The 14781-nt window shown below is 41.2% G+C and overlaps 1 non-coding gene across 1 annotated transcript; it reads right to left on the bottom strand.

The window, feature by feature from the left end:
- Nucleotides 1-8877: 8877 nt before the first annotated feature.
- On the bottom strand, nucleotides 8878-8984 carry LOC136216133 (small nucleolar RNA R71). Its single transcript, XR_010683126.1, has one exon. It is a non-coding gene; the product is annotated as a small nucleolar RNA R71 (small nucleolar RNA).
- Between the last annotated feature and the right edge of the window lie 5797 nt (nucleotides 8985-14781).

The raw sequence follows: 14781 nt of genomic DNA, 5'->3' as shown, positions 1-14781 counted from the left end.
TAATGTTGGTAGAATGATTTTGTATGTAAATCGTAGGTATGTAGTTAGTACTAACCACGACAAATGTGTCGTTGGTAAATTGTCGTTGGTAAACTGTTATTTTCTTGTAGTGTCATTTCTCCTAGAGATATTCCCCACTCTCTGACATGCATCACAATATTTAATATAGCTACTGACATCATTATGCATTTGTGGCCACCAAAACCCACTTTAGAGGATTTTTGCCACTGTCCTATCTGGCCCGAAGTGGCCACCTGGTTCTCTAGAATGACACATATTAATCACTGATTCTACATCCTCTTCAGGTATACATCTCCTAATAATGCCATCAGTGCAGAATCGAAATAAATACGGTTCTTCCCAAAAATATTGTTTGTTCTCAAACATAAACTTACGTTTTTTGCTTGCATCTAAATTAAGAGGAAGAATGTTACCGACTTTGTAATTCGCGATGTCTGCAAACTAGGGGAGAGTTTTTACCGAATATAATGTTTCATCCTGAAATACCTCCTTGATCTCCTCATGTTCTAAGGGTTGTTGATCTGACTCTAACCTGGATAGGTGATCTGCTATCACGTTCTCCACTCCTTTCTTATTTTTGATCTCGATGTCAAATTCCTGGAGTAGTAAAATCCAGTGGATCAGCCTAGGTTTGCATCTTGCTTACTCATCAAATATCTTAAAGCTGCATGGTCAGTAAAAACAATCACCTTAGATAGCACCAAATAAGATCTAAATTTGTCAAAGGCAAAAACTACAGCTAGCAATTCCTTTTCAGTTATTGAATAATTCTGTTGTGCATCATTTAAGGTTTTGCTAGCATAGAAGATTGGGCGAAAAACTTTATCCACCCTCTGCCCAAGACAGGCTCCTATAGCTAGATCGCTGGCATCACACATTAATTCAAAGGGAAGGGACCAATCCGGGCTTACCATAACAGGTGCTTCAATTAATTTCTTTTTCAATAATTTAAAAGCAGACATACATTCTTCATTAAAATTAAAATCAGCATCCTTTAGTAATAATTGAGTGAGGGGTTTAGTGATTTTTGAAAAATCCTTTATGAATCGCCTATAAAACCCCGCATGTCCCTAAAAAGCTCCAACCAATTTAACATTGGTGAGAGGAGGCAATTTTTCGATCACCTCAATTTTTGCCGGATCGACCTCAATCCCTTTTCCCGACACCTTGTGTCCTAGCACTATACAATTTTGAACCATAAACTGGCACTTTTCCCAATTGAGTGCCAAGTTTTTAGGTTTAGGTTTAGGCTTGATCTCACGATGTGTTAATAGATGAATGTGTTGAGGAAGTTAATCATAGCATGAGAGATGCCTCTTTGGAACTTAATTTAGGTAGTGAGGAATGTGAGAACTTAAATGAACCATTCGAAGACCTCCCACCTGAAAAATGTTGTTGGGTAAAGGGTAGAAAAGAGGACCTTGATCGTGAGATCAAGCCTAAACCTAAAACGATCAAGGTCCTCTTTTCTACCCTTTACCCAACAACATTTTTCAGGTGGGAGGTCTTCGAATGGTTCATTTAAGTTCTCACATTGCTCACTACCTAAATTAAGCCAAAGAGGCATCTATCATGCTATGATTAACTTCCTCAACACATTCGCCTATTAACGCATCTACAAAATTACAGCTTTTGGAAAGCTCTTGAGGAAATTTCATAGACTGATAAACATTAAATGTTACCTCTTCGTCTTGCACCCTTAGGACCAATTTACCTCCATGAACATTTATTAGTGTCCTACCAGTTGCAAGGAACGGTCTCCCGATGAGAATGGGGATGGAGTCATCTTCTTCCATGTCGAGGACCACGAAGTCGACTGGGAAGCTCAGTTTATCCACCTTTACCAATACATCTTCAACTATGCCCCTAGGCCGTGCGATTGACCTGTCCGCTAGCTGTAATGTCATATTTGTTGGTTTGGGTTCTTCGAGTCCCAATTTCCTGAAAATAGATAAAGGCATTAGATTAATACTTGCTCCTAAATCGCATAGTGCCCTATCTATATGCATGTTGCCTATCCTACACGGGATGGTAAAGCTCCCTTGATCTTTAAGCTTGGGGGGCAATTTATGAGTGATTATGGCTGAACATTGTTCTGTTAGGGCCACTATCTCATTCTCCCCAAACTTTTTCTTTTTCGACAACATGTCTTTAAGAAACTTTGCATAGTTTGGCATTTCCTCTAGTGCTTCCATTAATGGAATATTAATTTCTAATCTACTAAGGATTTCCGAAAATCTAGCAAATTTCTTATCTAAGTTGTCCTTTTTCTGTTTCTGGGGAAATGGTAATTTTGGTGCATAAGGCCTGACTACTTTCTCTACAGCTACTCCAGGAGCTGAAGTTTCAGACACGGGACCGGGGTTGCTTACCACTTCCGGTTCCTTACTTACCTAAGGTGACGGTTGTGTTTGTGATTGGGGTGGCACGAGTGTGTTCCTTGCCACTTCTCAAGGCGATGGCTTGAACCGTTTCCTCTTGTGAGAGGAACGCCTCTTGGCATTCCCTTTCCTCATGTTTGATCGCAGCAAGTTGTTTGCTCAGGGTTCTGCATACCTCCTCGTTGGCTGCGAGTCAGATGGATATTTCCCTTAAGAGAACCAGTATTCCTTCTGAGTGCTCTGTCTGCCTGTCATAAAAATCAGAATTAGAAGGGGGATAGGGAAGATTATCTGTGGGTGCCGCGTATGGCCCTGGCGAATATCGTGTGTGTTCCCGATCATAAAAGTTGTAAGTTGGGGGTTCAGAGTTATACCTTTGACGATTACCCAAATAACTTACATTCTCACCTCTAGGTACATGGTGGTTGACATGGCATACCTCACCGGGGTGATTCTGGTCACATCGTGCACAAAATGGTGTCCCTGTTTGGTTGTTATGGCCAAAGGAGGCCACAAGGAAATCCATTTTCTTGTTAAGGTCAGCCATGGACGGTTCTGGAGTTCTGTTGTCCATAATTGCTGAAAAAGAGATTTTACAAGTATATAAGAAGTATAATACTATCGGTCGTATGAAATGATTGTATGACAATATATTTACAAGTATAGATAATAAAAAAATATCGACAAGTATAGATGATATAAACAAAGGTATTCACAAAAGAATGCCTAAACTAACAAATCAACCTTTGGTTCGATATTGCAGAAGAAATAAATCCCCGGCAACGGCGCCAAAAACTTGATGCGCCTCGCGGCGTTCGGTACCGCAAGGCTCACTAAGGGATAAGTGTACCTCGTCGTTATCAAGTAATAAAATCTGGACAAGTCCAGGTATCAAATCCACAGGATTTATTCCTGCAAGTATCGAGCTACTTGGTCTCAGGTGTTATCTAGGTTGTGTGGGTTTTGAGTTTGTTTGTTTAAATTAATCTACTCCTAGTTGAATTACTCTACTCCTAGCTAAGTTATTCTAATTCGAACTAAGTTATTCTACTCCTAATTAAGTTATTCTACTCCTAATTAAGTTAAACTACTCCTAGGTGATCTTTCACTAATGCAATTACCCGAAGGAACATGGTATGAACAATAATAATGAAGATAGATTATTAGGTCAATAGATTAAAAACCTAATCTAAGTCACTTGTATTTAAGGCGATTAACCCTACTTACCCTCCTGAAGTCCCTAGTGCGTGATTCCCTTGTAAGGCCGAAACTAGGTCTAAGGCTCAGCAATTTGGGCTTAATCAACTAAGAGATCGTCAATCTCCTAGGCTCTGACTATGTCAGATTCAGCTCACAATATGTGCCAACTAGATTTTGGGGCTTTTGAATGAGTTAAACCAATTAAATAAAGCGTAAGACAAAGATTAAATAGATAAATCATAGAACAAAATAAGAGCTAAAATATTATTAAAGATGAAGAACATTGTCATGGGATACAATTAGCCTAGGATTCATAGACTGTATCAAAGGGTACAAACATAATTAGATGAAATGAGATAAGAAAATCCCTTTCAGGGAACCTATCTACCCTGCAGCCGGCTTCTTAGGACTTAAGGACGGACCTTGAATAATCCTCGGTGCATGGAGCTTCGGAATTTCTTCAATGGAGTTTGAAGGAGATGGAGGAGGTGGAGAGGATTTTTCAAGGGGGAAGCTAAGAAAATTACAATAATCAAAGATGTTTATTTTACAATTGGAAATTACTAATTATAGACGCGGTTCGGGCCCTCTTTCTGACCTAATTCATATCCTTTTGCAGGTGGGAAGTCGTGGGGTCAATCGTGGCTTTGTGGGACCGGGAATCAGTCTTTTGACTGATTCCCGCAGGGCAGCTCGTCGAGCTGGGCGAGCCAGCTCGACGCGAGCTGGCCTCTAGGGGCCAGCTCACCGAGTTGGCCCTTTAAAGGCCTGCTCGACGGGCTGGCAGTTCCAGCTCGCCGATCCGGCCCCAAAAAGGCCATTTCGACGAGCGGGAATGCCCAGAACGCCTTGCGCGACTGCTGGATGTCCCGAAATGCAACTTTCACCCAAACTTGTTCCTGTTTTATCCTACACATGCACGAAAACTCCAAATAACATTAGTTCTGAGGCTAAATTGACCCGTCAATCGCTCATTTTGAGTAACCACTCCGTTTGGTGTGACTTTTGGCGGATCAATTAGCTATAAAAGATAATGGAAATTTAACGTACATGCCAATTTGGCCATATTTGCCTAAAATAACCAGAAAACGAGCCTAAACAACGAAAAGTAAATAGAACATATACAATTTCTAACTAACTCACACAAAAGCATATAAATGTGAGAATCACTCACTTATTCATAAAATAACGCTAAAAACCGTCCTAAAACCGTACCCAAAGATAGGGGTTTTTTACCCCTATCAGGGACGCGTAGTGCGACCGGGCCGCCCTTTTTTTTATGTCCAAATTAGCATGCACATTAAATTTCCATTATCTTTTATAGCTAATTGATCCGCCAAAAGTCGCACCAAACGGAGTGTTTACTCAAAATGGGCGATTGGCGGGTCAATTTAGCCTCGGAACTAAAGTTATTTGGAGTTTACGTGCGTGTGCATGTTAAAACAGGAATGAGTTTGGGCGAAAATTGCATTTCGGGACATCCAGCAGTCGTGCAAGGCGTTCTGAGCATTCCCGCTCGTTGATATGGCCTTTTTGGAGCCAGATCGGCGAGCTGGCACTGCCATCCCGGTGAGCAGGCCCTTAAGCGGCCAGCTGGCCTCTATAGGCCAGCTCGCGTCGAGCTGGCTCGCCCAGCTCGGCGAGCTGCACTCCGGGAATCAGTCAAAACACTGATTCCCGGCCCCACGATGCCACGATCGACCCCACGTCTTCCCACCTGCAAAAGGATACGAATTAGGTCAGAAAGAGGGCCCGAACCGCGACTATAAATAGGAATTTTCAATTGTAAATTAGATATCTTTCATTTATTGTAATTTACCTTAGCCTTCACCCTTGAAGAATCCTCTCCGCCTCCTCCATCTCCTTCAACCTCCATTGAAGAACCTTCGAAGCTCCATTCACCAAGGATTATTCAAGGTCCTTCTTTAAGTCCTAGGAAGCCGGCTGCAGGGTAGACAGGTTCCCTGAAAGGGATTTTCTCATCTCTTTCATCTAATTATGTTTTTATCCCTTGATACAGTCTATGAATCCTAGGCTAATTGTATCCCCGTGACAATGTTCTTCATCTTTAATAATATTTTAGCTCTTGTTTTGTTCAATGATTTATTTGTTTAATCTTTGTCTTACGCTTTATTTAATTAGTTTAACTTATTCAAAAGCCCAAAAATCTAGTTGGCACATATTGTGAGTTGAATCTGACCTAGTGAGAGCCTATGAGATTGACGACCTCTTAGTTGATTAAGCCCAAATTGCTGAGCCTTAGACCTAGTTTCAGCCTTACAAGGGAATCACGCACTAGGGACTTAAGAAGGGTAAGTAGGGTTAATCGCCTTGAATACAAGTGACTTAGATTAGTTTTTTAATCAATTGACCTAATAATCTATCTTCATTATTATCGCTCATACCATGTTTCTTCAGGTAATTGCATTAGTGAAAGATCACCTAGGAGTAGAATAACTTAATTAGGAGTAGAATAACTTAATTAGGCGTAGAATAACTTAGCTAGGAGTAGAGTAATTCAACTAGGAGTAGATTAACTTAATCAAAACCAACTCAAAACCCCCCAAAGCCTAGATAACACCTGAGACCCAGTAGCTCGATACTTGCAGGAATAAATCATGTGGCTTCGATATGCCTGGACTTGTCCAGATTATTACTTGATAACGACGGGGTACACTTATCCCTTAGTGAGCCTTTCGGTACGATGCCGTGAGGCGCATCACTTGTTCTTTGGCAGAGGGACTAAGTCCCATACATCGTTCCTTCTAATTTGGTCTAATTCTTATTGCATAGAAATCATCCAGTATTCATCTTCTTCTGCTTTTGGGATTCTTTAGCTCAATAATTGATACAAAGGTTACGTTCAGTAGCCTAAGTTTATTTCTAGTTCCCACTCCATTCTGGACAGTATCCAAGATGTTTTCCACAGAGTGTCCTCTAGGAACTTTTACTTCTCTAGGTAGAGGGTTGTCTTCAGCTGTGTGTGTTTCAAAAATCTCTATAGGAGCAATTTCGTCAGTAAAAATAATCTCAGAGTTAATTTTACCTTCTGACATTCCAACGAAAGGGAGCTTAGTAGCTTGAACATACTCAGTAAGTACTGAGATATGCTCTTCATCCTCCTTACTTCTGAGTTTACCTATAGGGTAAGTCTCATCGAATTCCACATGTACTGATTCCTCAACTACATGGGTTCTCTTATTGAAAATTCTATAGCTTTTGTTGTTTGTTGAGTAGCCAAGAAAAATGGCTTCATCATCCTTTGAATCAAACTTTGCAAGATTGTCTTTTGTATTTAAAATAAAGCATTTGCAACCAAAAGCTCGGAAGTATCCTATCATAGGCTTTCGCCCTTTCCATAGTTCGTAGGGATATTTCTTTAGTATAGGTCTGACTAGAGCCCTATTAACAACTTCTCCCAAAAAATACTTCGGAAGCTTATTTTCACTCAGCATTATTCTGGCCATTTCAACTAGCGTTCTGTTCTTCCTTCAACTACCCCATTTTGTTGAGGAGCTGTGATGCGAGTAAAAAGAGCAAATTTATGAGGACGATCATTCATGGAAAAGAGCTTCAAAGTCCTAGTTTTCAACCAGAAATGGAAGAAACAACCAGAAATTACAGTTCAAGTAGGAATCTTCACGAACAGCCTCTCAGGAGAACAGAACAGCTTAAACAACAGCATTTAACGGGTCATTTGGAAGGAAAACGGATAAACGCGCGGGTCGAACAAGTTACAGGAGAGAGAAAGAGAGAAAAACGTGGAAAGCAAGACAGCTTTCCATCTTGCGCCAAGTGTAGGGAGATTGTTTAATTGTCCTTGTTTTTACCTTTTTGGGACTTTTTGCCCTTGTAATTAGGGTTGATGTAAGGGGAGTATAAATAGGAGAAGGATGATTGTAATAGGGGACCTCGGCATTACCGCCACCTTTAGTTTTTATATTCTGTTTTTATTTTCCGTTACAAGCATGTTTTTGGGAAGAACAAGCTGTTCACTCATGTCAATGAGTGAGTAGTCAATCTGCAGGCCTAGCGAGCCATTTAAACGGCAACTGTAAGTATCTTTTATTAATGAATGAAGTATGTTTATCCATGATTGAGTGTTATTAGCATACTTAAATAATAGATTAAGATCGAGTCTATTTGATAGTTACCGAGGATGACACGACAGTGCTCCGACGTAATGGAAACAACTAATTCTTGTTCGTATGTTAGCGCAAGGACACTTGGTTAATGTTACTTACTTAGTATCTTTGGAAATGGGACACCGGACCTTAGTGACCATAGAGAGAGAGACCTAACTCATGAATATAGATTTATATCATTCAGCGGTAAAAGTTAGGCACAGTTGTTCGTTAGGCGTATGTCTAGATCTGTGCTTGTTTATCTTGGATTCCTTTAGTTTACTTTTCACTAGTTTCTGTTTATGTTAAGATCCCACACCTTATTCATCCAAGTTAAGAATCTAACACTTAAGGTAACCTATTCTTCTCACTAAAGACCAATCCATGTGGAATACGACACTTGGTCTTACCAAATATTACAGACGACCTAGTACACTTGCTAGCGTCCCGATTTAATACACCAAGTTTTTGGCTCCGTTGCCGGGGATTGTTTAAACTTAAGTTTTGAAGAACACGTATGCTTATTTCGTTACCTGTTAACCATCTGTTTGTCTAGTCTTTGGTTTTTCGGTTTCTAGTTTTGTATGCGAAGAGCAGGTGTTCCTATCCTTCCTATAGATGTTGAAATAGAGAGAACGTACAGAAGAAGGAGAAGAATACTTAGGCAAGCTAGACGCATCAGAATGGATCGCGAGGTCGAAATGCCAAACGACGAGAGACAAAATGAGAACCATGAGGAGGGTCATGGTGAAAACGAAAATAATAATAATGGCAACCAGAGATTGCGGATGAAGGATTACTCCAGGCCATCTACTGAGGGCCATTCGTCATGCATCATCCTACCAGAAGAAGGTAATCGAATGTTCGAAGTAAAAGCGTCAATGGTTCAAATGCTACAAATAGCTGAGCAGTTCGGAGGATACCCAAATGAAGATCCAAATGCGCACATCCAAGACTTTGTCACCATGTGCAAAACATTTCGTACCCATAGAAATGATAGTGATGAGGTTATCTGACTCAAACTGTTTCCCTTTTCCTTGAAGGATAAGGCGAGGAATTGGTTGAAGAATCTACAACCAGGATCTATCACAAACTGGGAGGAGATGGCTACCATGTTCTTAATGAAATATTTTCCGCCCAGACAAGCAATCAAGTTGAGGAATGAAGTTTCTCATTTTTTTCAAGAAGAAGATGAATCTTTATCTGAAGCATGGGAAAGACACAAAGAATTATTGAGAAGAGTGCCGAATCATGGCATACCCATGTGGATGCAAGTGCAAATTTTTTATAATGGAGTGACCAACGCGTACAAGATACAAATTGAATCAGTTGCCAATGGAAATCCGGAGGAACTTGAACCTCAAGCACTGTATGAGCTAATAGAGAGAGTGGTCAACACTAGTTACAATTGGCATTCACTGAGAGCTGATGGTAAGAGAGTCACGAATACTGCAAACAGTGAAGCAATTAGCAAGTTATCTTCACAAATGGAATAACTGGTCAAAACAATGGGAAAGATGAACGTCTCAGCAGTCAATACGCAACCCTCTGCTCCGATGGAAATCCTATCACCCGATGGTTGTGATTTCTGCAGTGGACCTCATCGACCAATAGATTGTCCAGGAACCAAACCAGGTGCATTAATGCAGGAACAGTGTGATTTCATTGCTCGCCAACCACCGAATCCTTATTCGAACACCTATAACCCAGGGTGGAGAAGCCATCCTAACTTCTCTTGGCAAGATAATCAGAGGCAACCAGCTATGCAGCAACCTTATAGACAAGAGCACCCACGGCCAGCATATCAACCACAACAAGGCAGCTCATCTAACCAACAGTATCAGCGCCAATCAAATGTTCAACAAGAAGGAAAGACTGATCTAGAGGCCATGATGATGCAGTTCATGAAACAGACACAATCCTCCATAAAGAATCTCGAGACTCAAATTCAGCAATTTGCCACAGCCATATCCTCTAAGGAAAAATGCGCTCTCCCAAGCAACACTGTGACCAACCCAAAAGAAGAAGTCAATGCCATCATACTAAGGGGAGGTAAAGAAATAAGGAACATTGGTGAAAAATTTATTACAGATAAAGAAGATGAAGCAAAGTCCAATGATCAACCACCTGTGCCTCAACACAAGAAAGATAAATAGTTGATTGAAGATGAACCAGGCACGCCTTGTTACAAACTAAGGGTTCCATACCCAGAACGACTGAAGCAACAGAATTGTGAGAAGAGACATAGGAGCTTTCTAGAACAATTGACAAAGCTACACATCAACATCCCATTCATCGAAGCCTTGTCTGAAATGCCCATGTATGTCAAATTCTTGAAGGATTTGCTGACCAACAAAAAGAAACTGGAAAGTGTAGCCATGGTGCAACTGAACAGGGATAGCTCATCAATCTTACAAGCCAAACAACAACTTCCAAAGAAGCTCAAAGATCCAAGGAGTTTTTCTATACCTTGTTCAATAGGAACACTTACTATTCAGAATGCTTTATGTGATCTAGGAGCCAACATTAATCTTATGCCATACTCAATCTATATGCAATTAGGATTAGGAGAACCAAGACCAACAAAGGTCACGGTCCAATTAACGGACCGGCCAATTCGATACCCTAAGGGTATAATTGAAGATGTTTTGGTTAAAGTCGGAAATTTCATATTGCCTGCCGACTTTGTTATAATGGATATTGCGGAAGATTTGAAAGTTCCCATAATCTTAGGACGACCTTTTCTAGCCACAGGAAGAGTTGTCATTGATGTGCACAAAGGACATCTTGTTCTAAAAATCAATAATGAAGAAGTAGTATTTAAGATGCATGAAGCAGTTCGTTACGCTTCAGTTTCTGATGATTCATGTTACTTTCTCGATACACAAGATAATGATTTGTTCTTACAGGAGCAAGTGGATACGGAAAAACGTCAAGAGGAGGAACAACTGTTTGATCTAGACCAAGAAGGGAGTAATAACGAAGGCATTGACAATGAAGAAGAACAGGATAGTCTTCCTGATATAGATCCAGAAAAGGGGAATGAGGAGAGATGTCCCGAAGTGAAATAGTTGCCTGACCACTTGGAATATGCATTTCTAGATCCACAAAATAGTAGACCAGTAATCATTTTGGCAACATTGACAAAAGACCAGAAGGAATAGCTGCTTACCATCCTAAGGAGGCACAAGACGGCTCTAGCATGGAAAATCGAAGATATAAAAGGAATCAGCCCGACCATCTGCATGCATAAGATTTTAATGGAAGAAGATCACCGACCAACTGTGCAACCGCAAAGACGACTAAATCCACACATGAAGGACGTTGTGAAAGCAGAAGTGATCAAACTCATCGAGGTAGGAATCATTTACTCCATTTCCGATAGTATGTGGACCAGCCCTGTCCAAGTTGTTCCTAAGAAGGGAGGGACCACCGTGGTTAAAAATGACAAAAATGAGCTCATCCCTACCAGAACAATCACAGGGTGGCGGATGTGCATTGACTACAGAAAACTCAACGAAGCAACCAGAAAGGATCACTTCCCACTACCATTTATTGATCAAATGTTGGAGAGACTAGCTGGTTATCAATTCTATTGTTTCCTCGACGGATATTCCGGGTATAATCAGATCCACATCTGCACCAAAGATCAAGAAAAGACCACATTTACCTGTCCATATAGGACCTTCGCGTACAAACATATGCCATTTGGGCTGTGCAATGCTCCAGCAACATTTCAGAGGTGCATGATGGCCATATTCCATGACATGATCGAGAAAGCAGTAGAAATATTTATGGACGATTTCTCGGTTTACGGAACATCCTTCGAAGCTTGTTTGGAGAACTTAGAAGCTGTTCTGGAACGCTGCATGGAAACACAGTTAGTCCTAAATTGGGAAAAGTGCCACTTCATGGTCACAGGGGGTATTGTACTTGGTCACAAAATATCGAGCAAAGGGTTGGAAGTTGACAAAGCTAAAGTAGAGGTAATCGAGAAACTACCTGTGCCCAAAACGGTCAAGGACATTCGAAGTTTTGTGGGACACGCTGGTTTCTACAGGCAATTCATCAAGGACTTCTCAAAGATCGCACAACCGCTCTCTGCACTATTACACAAGGAGGCTAACTTCATATTCACAAACGAGTGCAACCAAGCATTCGAACAGATCAATAAGCTTTTGACACATGCACCTGTACTCACCGCACCAAATTGGGATGCACCATTCGAGCTCATATGCGATGCCAGTGATCTCAGTGTAGGGGCTGTTCTTGGATAACGAATTAACAAGCAGTTTAAGCCCATACACTATGCAAGCAAAACTCTGAATGAAGCTCAACAGAATTACACAACCACAGAAAAAGAATTGCTTGCAGTGGTCTATGCATTTGATAAATTTCGTCCCTATCTCGTGCTCTCCAGAGTGACTGTCTACACCGACCATTCTGCATTGAAATACCTGTTCGCCAAGAAGGACACTAAACCACGACTAATCTGATGGTTGTTACTCCTACAAGAGTTCGACTTAGAAATCAAGGATAAAAAGGGATCAGAAAATCTAGCAGCTGATCACTTATCCAGAATACAAGCGACCATAGAAATCGAACAACCCGAGATCCTCGACCATTTTCCTGATGAACAACTGTTTGCTATTTCCACGCTCCCCTGGTTTGCTATTGCGAATTTCTTAGCCTGCAAAATAAAACCGTTTCGATATTCCACTAATAAGAAACGAAAGTTTTATTCTGATCTTAAATATTACATTTGGGAGGAACCTTATTTATTTAAATTATGTGCAGACCAGCTCATGCGAAGATGTGTGACTAGGGAGGAAGGCATGGAAATCTTGCACAAATGCCACGCTACGGAAGCAGGTGGTCACTTTGGGGCCAATCGAATAGCTGCAAAGGTTTTTCAAGCAGGTTTCTTCTGGCCCACCATATAGAAGGATGCGCAACAGTTTGTTCAACGATGCGATGAATTTCAACGAACAGGCAACATCTCTGCCCGAAACGCCATGCCTCTAAACAACATCGTTGTTTGCGAGATTTTTGATGTATGTGGTATCGACTTAATGGGACCATTTCCCATCTCTTTTGGGAATCAATATATCCTGGTCGCTATGGACTATGTGAGTAAATGGGTAGAAGCATGTGCGTGTCCCTAGAATGATGCCAATGTAGTGATAAAATTTTTGAAACAATTGTTTGCCAAATTTGGAGTACCAAGGGCAATTATAAGTGATCAAGGTACTCATTTCTGTAACCAATTATTTGAGAAACTACTTCAGAAATATGGTGTTACACATCGTATAGCTACACCATACCACCCCCAAACGAGTGGACAGGTGGAATTATCCAACAGGGAGCTGAAGCGAATTTTAGAGAAAACAGTCAATTCTTCACGAAAGGACTGGTCTCTAAAACTCGATAATGCACTGTGGGCTTACCGAATAGCCTATAAAACACCCATAGGGATGTCCCCTTTTCGGCTCTTGTTCGGAAAAGCATGCCACCTCCCTGTTGAATTAGAACATAGGGCATATTGGGCACTAACATTTCTAAATTTTGATGATCAGGATGTTAAGCTAAACAGGTGTGCTCAGTTGAATGAAATGGATGAATTCAGACTATTCGCTTACGAAAACGCGATCAAGTATAATGAAAGGACCAAACAGTGGAACGATCAGCGTATTCAGGCCAAGCATTTTAAAGAGGGTGATCCTATGCTCCTGTATAACTCACGCCTATGCCTGTTCTCTGGTAAACTTCGCTCATGATGGTCTGGCCTATTCACCATCCACCGCATCTTCCCTCATGGGGCGATAGAAATTCAGAACACCAATGGCGATACATTCAAAGTTAATGGACAACGCCTGAAGCCTTACTTGGCCCATGAACCCCCCGAAACTATGGGCATTACCCATCGACTAACCAACCCATGACAAATCAAAAGTTGGGGGTAAATAAATTTCATTTTTCTACTTTTGCTTTAAATTTTTATTTTTTGCAATTTAGTTTATTTTCAATTTCACCTTCTCACCTCCCCTATTTTAGTCCCCTTTTGGATAAAATTGTGTCTAAGTACATAGAGAAGTACGAACAATCATTCCTCTCACCAACTCGCATCACTCACGAGACAATCACCGCCTCAGCCGTCTTGTCCTTTAATGCCACATTGTCAGACGGCAGACCCTCAACCACAACGGTCACAAGAATTGATGTGGCTACCCCTCTTTCCAAACATGGCAGTTTAATTCCATATTCTTACGGTGGAATAAGGAAAATGATTGGTTCAAACGGTTGCAACCATCCTTGACGGTTTTCTTTTCTGCTCCATCTTGTATAAAGGGTTGCCATTTTACTAAACACACACGTTTCTGCATCTCCAAACCCCACTAACCACTTTTGACACTCCGCCATGGCACGAAAGAATACAAGGTCTGCCACTGCTACCAAGGGCAAAGAAAAGAAGCCCGATGTCAGCTCTAGTACCCAAACCTCTCTTGTCCTCTCTAAGCAACTTCTTACTTTCTCCGATGAAACCGAGCAAACTAACTATGAAACTTTCCAAAACACGGAGCTGTGCGCCACCAGACAAATCTGCTGGGAAAGTTTGCGAGAGGTTGGTCTTGATGCAGAGGTTAAGCAAATGATCGAAGGCGTTAATCTGGCTAAATTTCTAGCCATTGACGAGTTCACGTACCACGAACTCACAATGGAGTTCATTTCCATATTTCAACGGGATGCCAAGTACACTGACCCCAATCATCACAAGCGCTACCAATTTCGACTCATGGGGAACCACCTGAACTGCTCCATCAACAAAATGAACATTTTACTTGGCCTGGTCGACCAAACCAAACTTGAAGAAGAACCCTATCTATCGGCGTACCGCGAGATTCCAGAGGAATTTGATGCTAGTGCCTTCTAGCATGCAATCACTGGTCACCCCGAGTATAATCCCAGTTCCTCCAAGGCCTCAGGTATCGAGAGCTATTCATTCAAATATTTACACTGTATTCTTGCTGGTTCACTTTTTGGCAGGGTCCATCAAG

Source organism: Euphorbia lathyris, chromosome 1, assembly GCF_963576675.1.
Source record: "Euphorbia lathyris chromosome 1, ddEupLath1.1, whole genome shotgun sequence".
Taxonomy (NCBI): domain Eukaryota; kingdom Viridiplantae; phylum Streptophyta; class Magnoliopsida; order Malpighiales; family Euphorbiaceae; genus Euphorbia; species Euphorbia lathyris.
The sequence above is the reverse complement of the archived record's forward strand: the minus strand, read 5'-3'. Positions and strand labels throughout refer to the sequence as shown.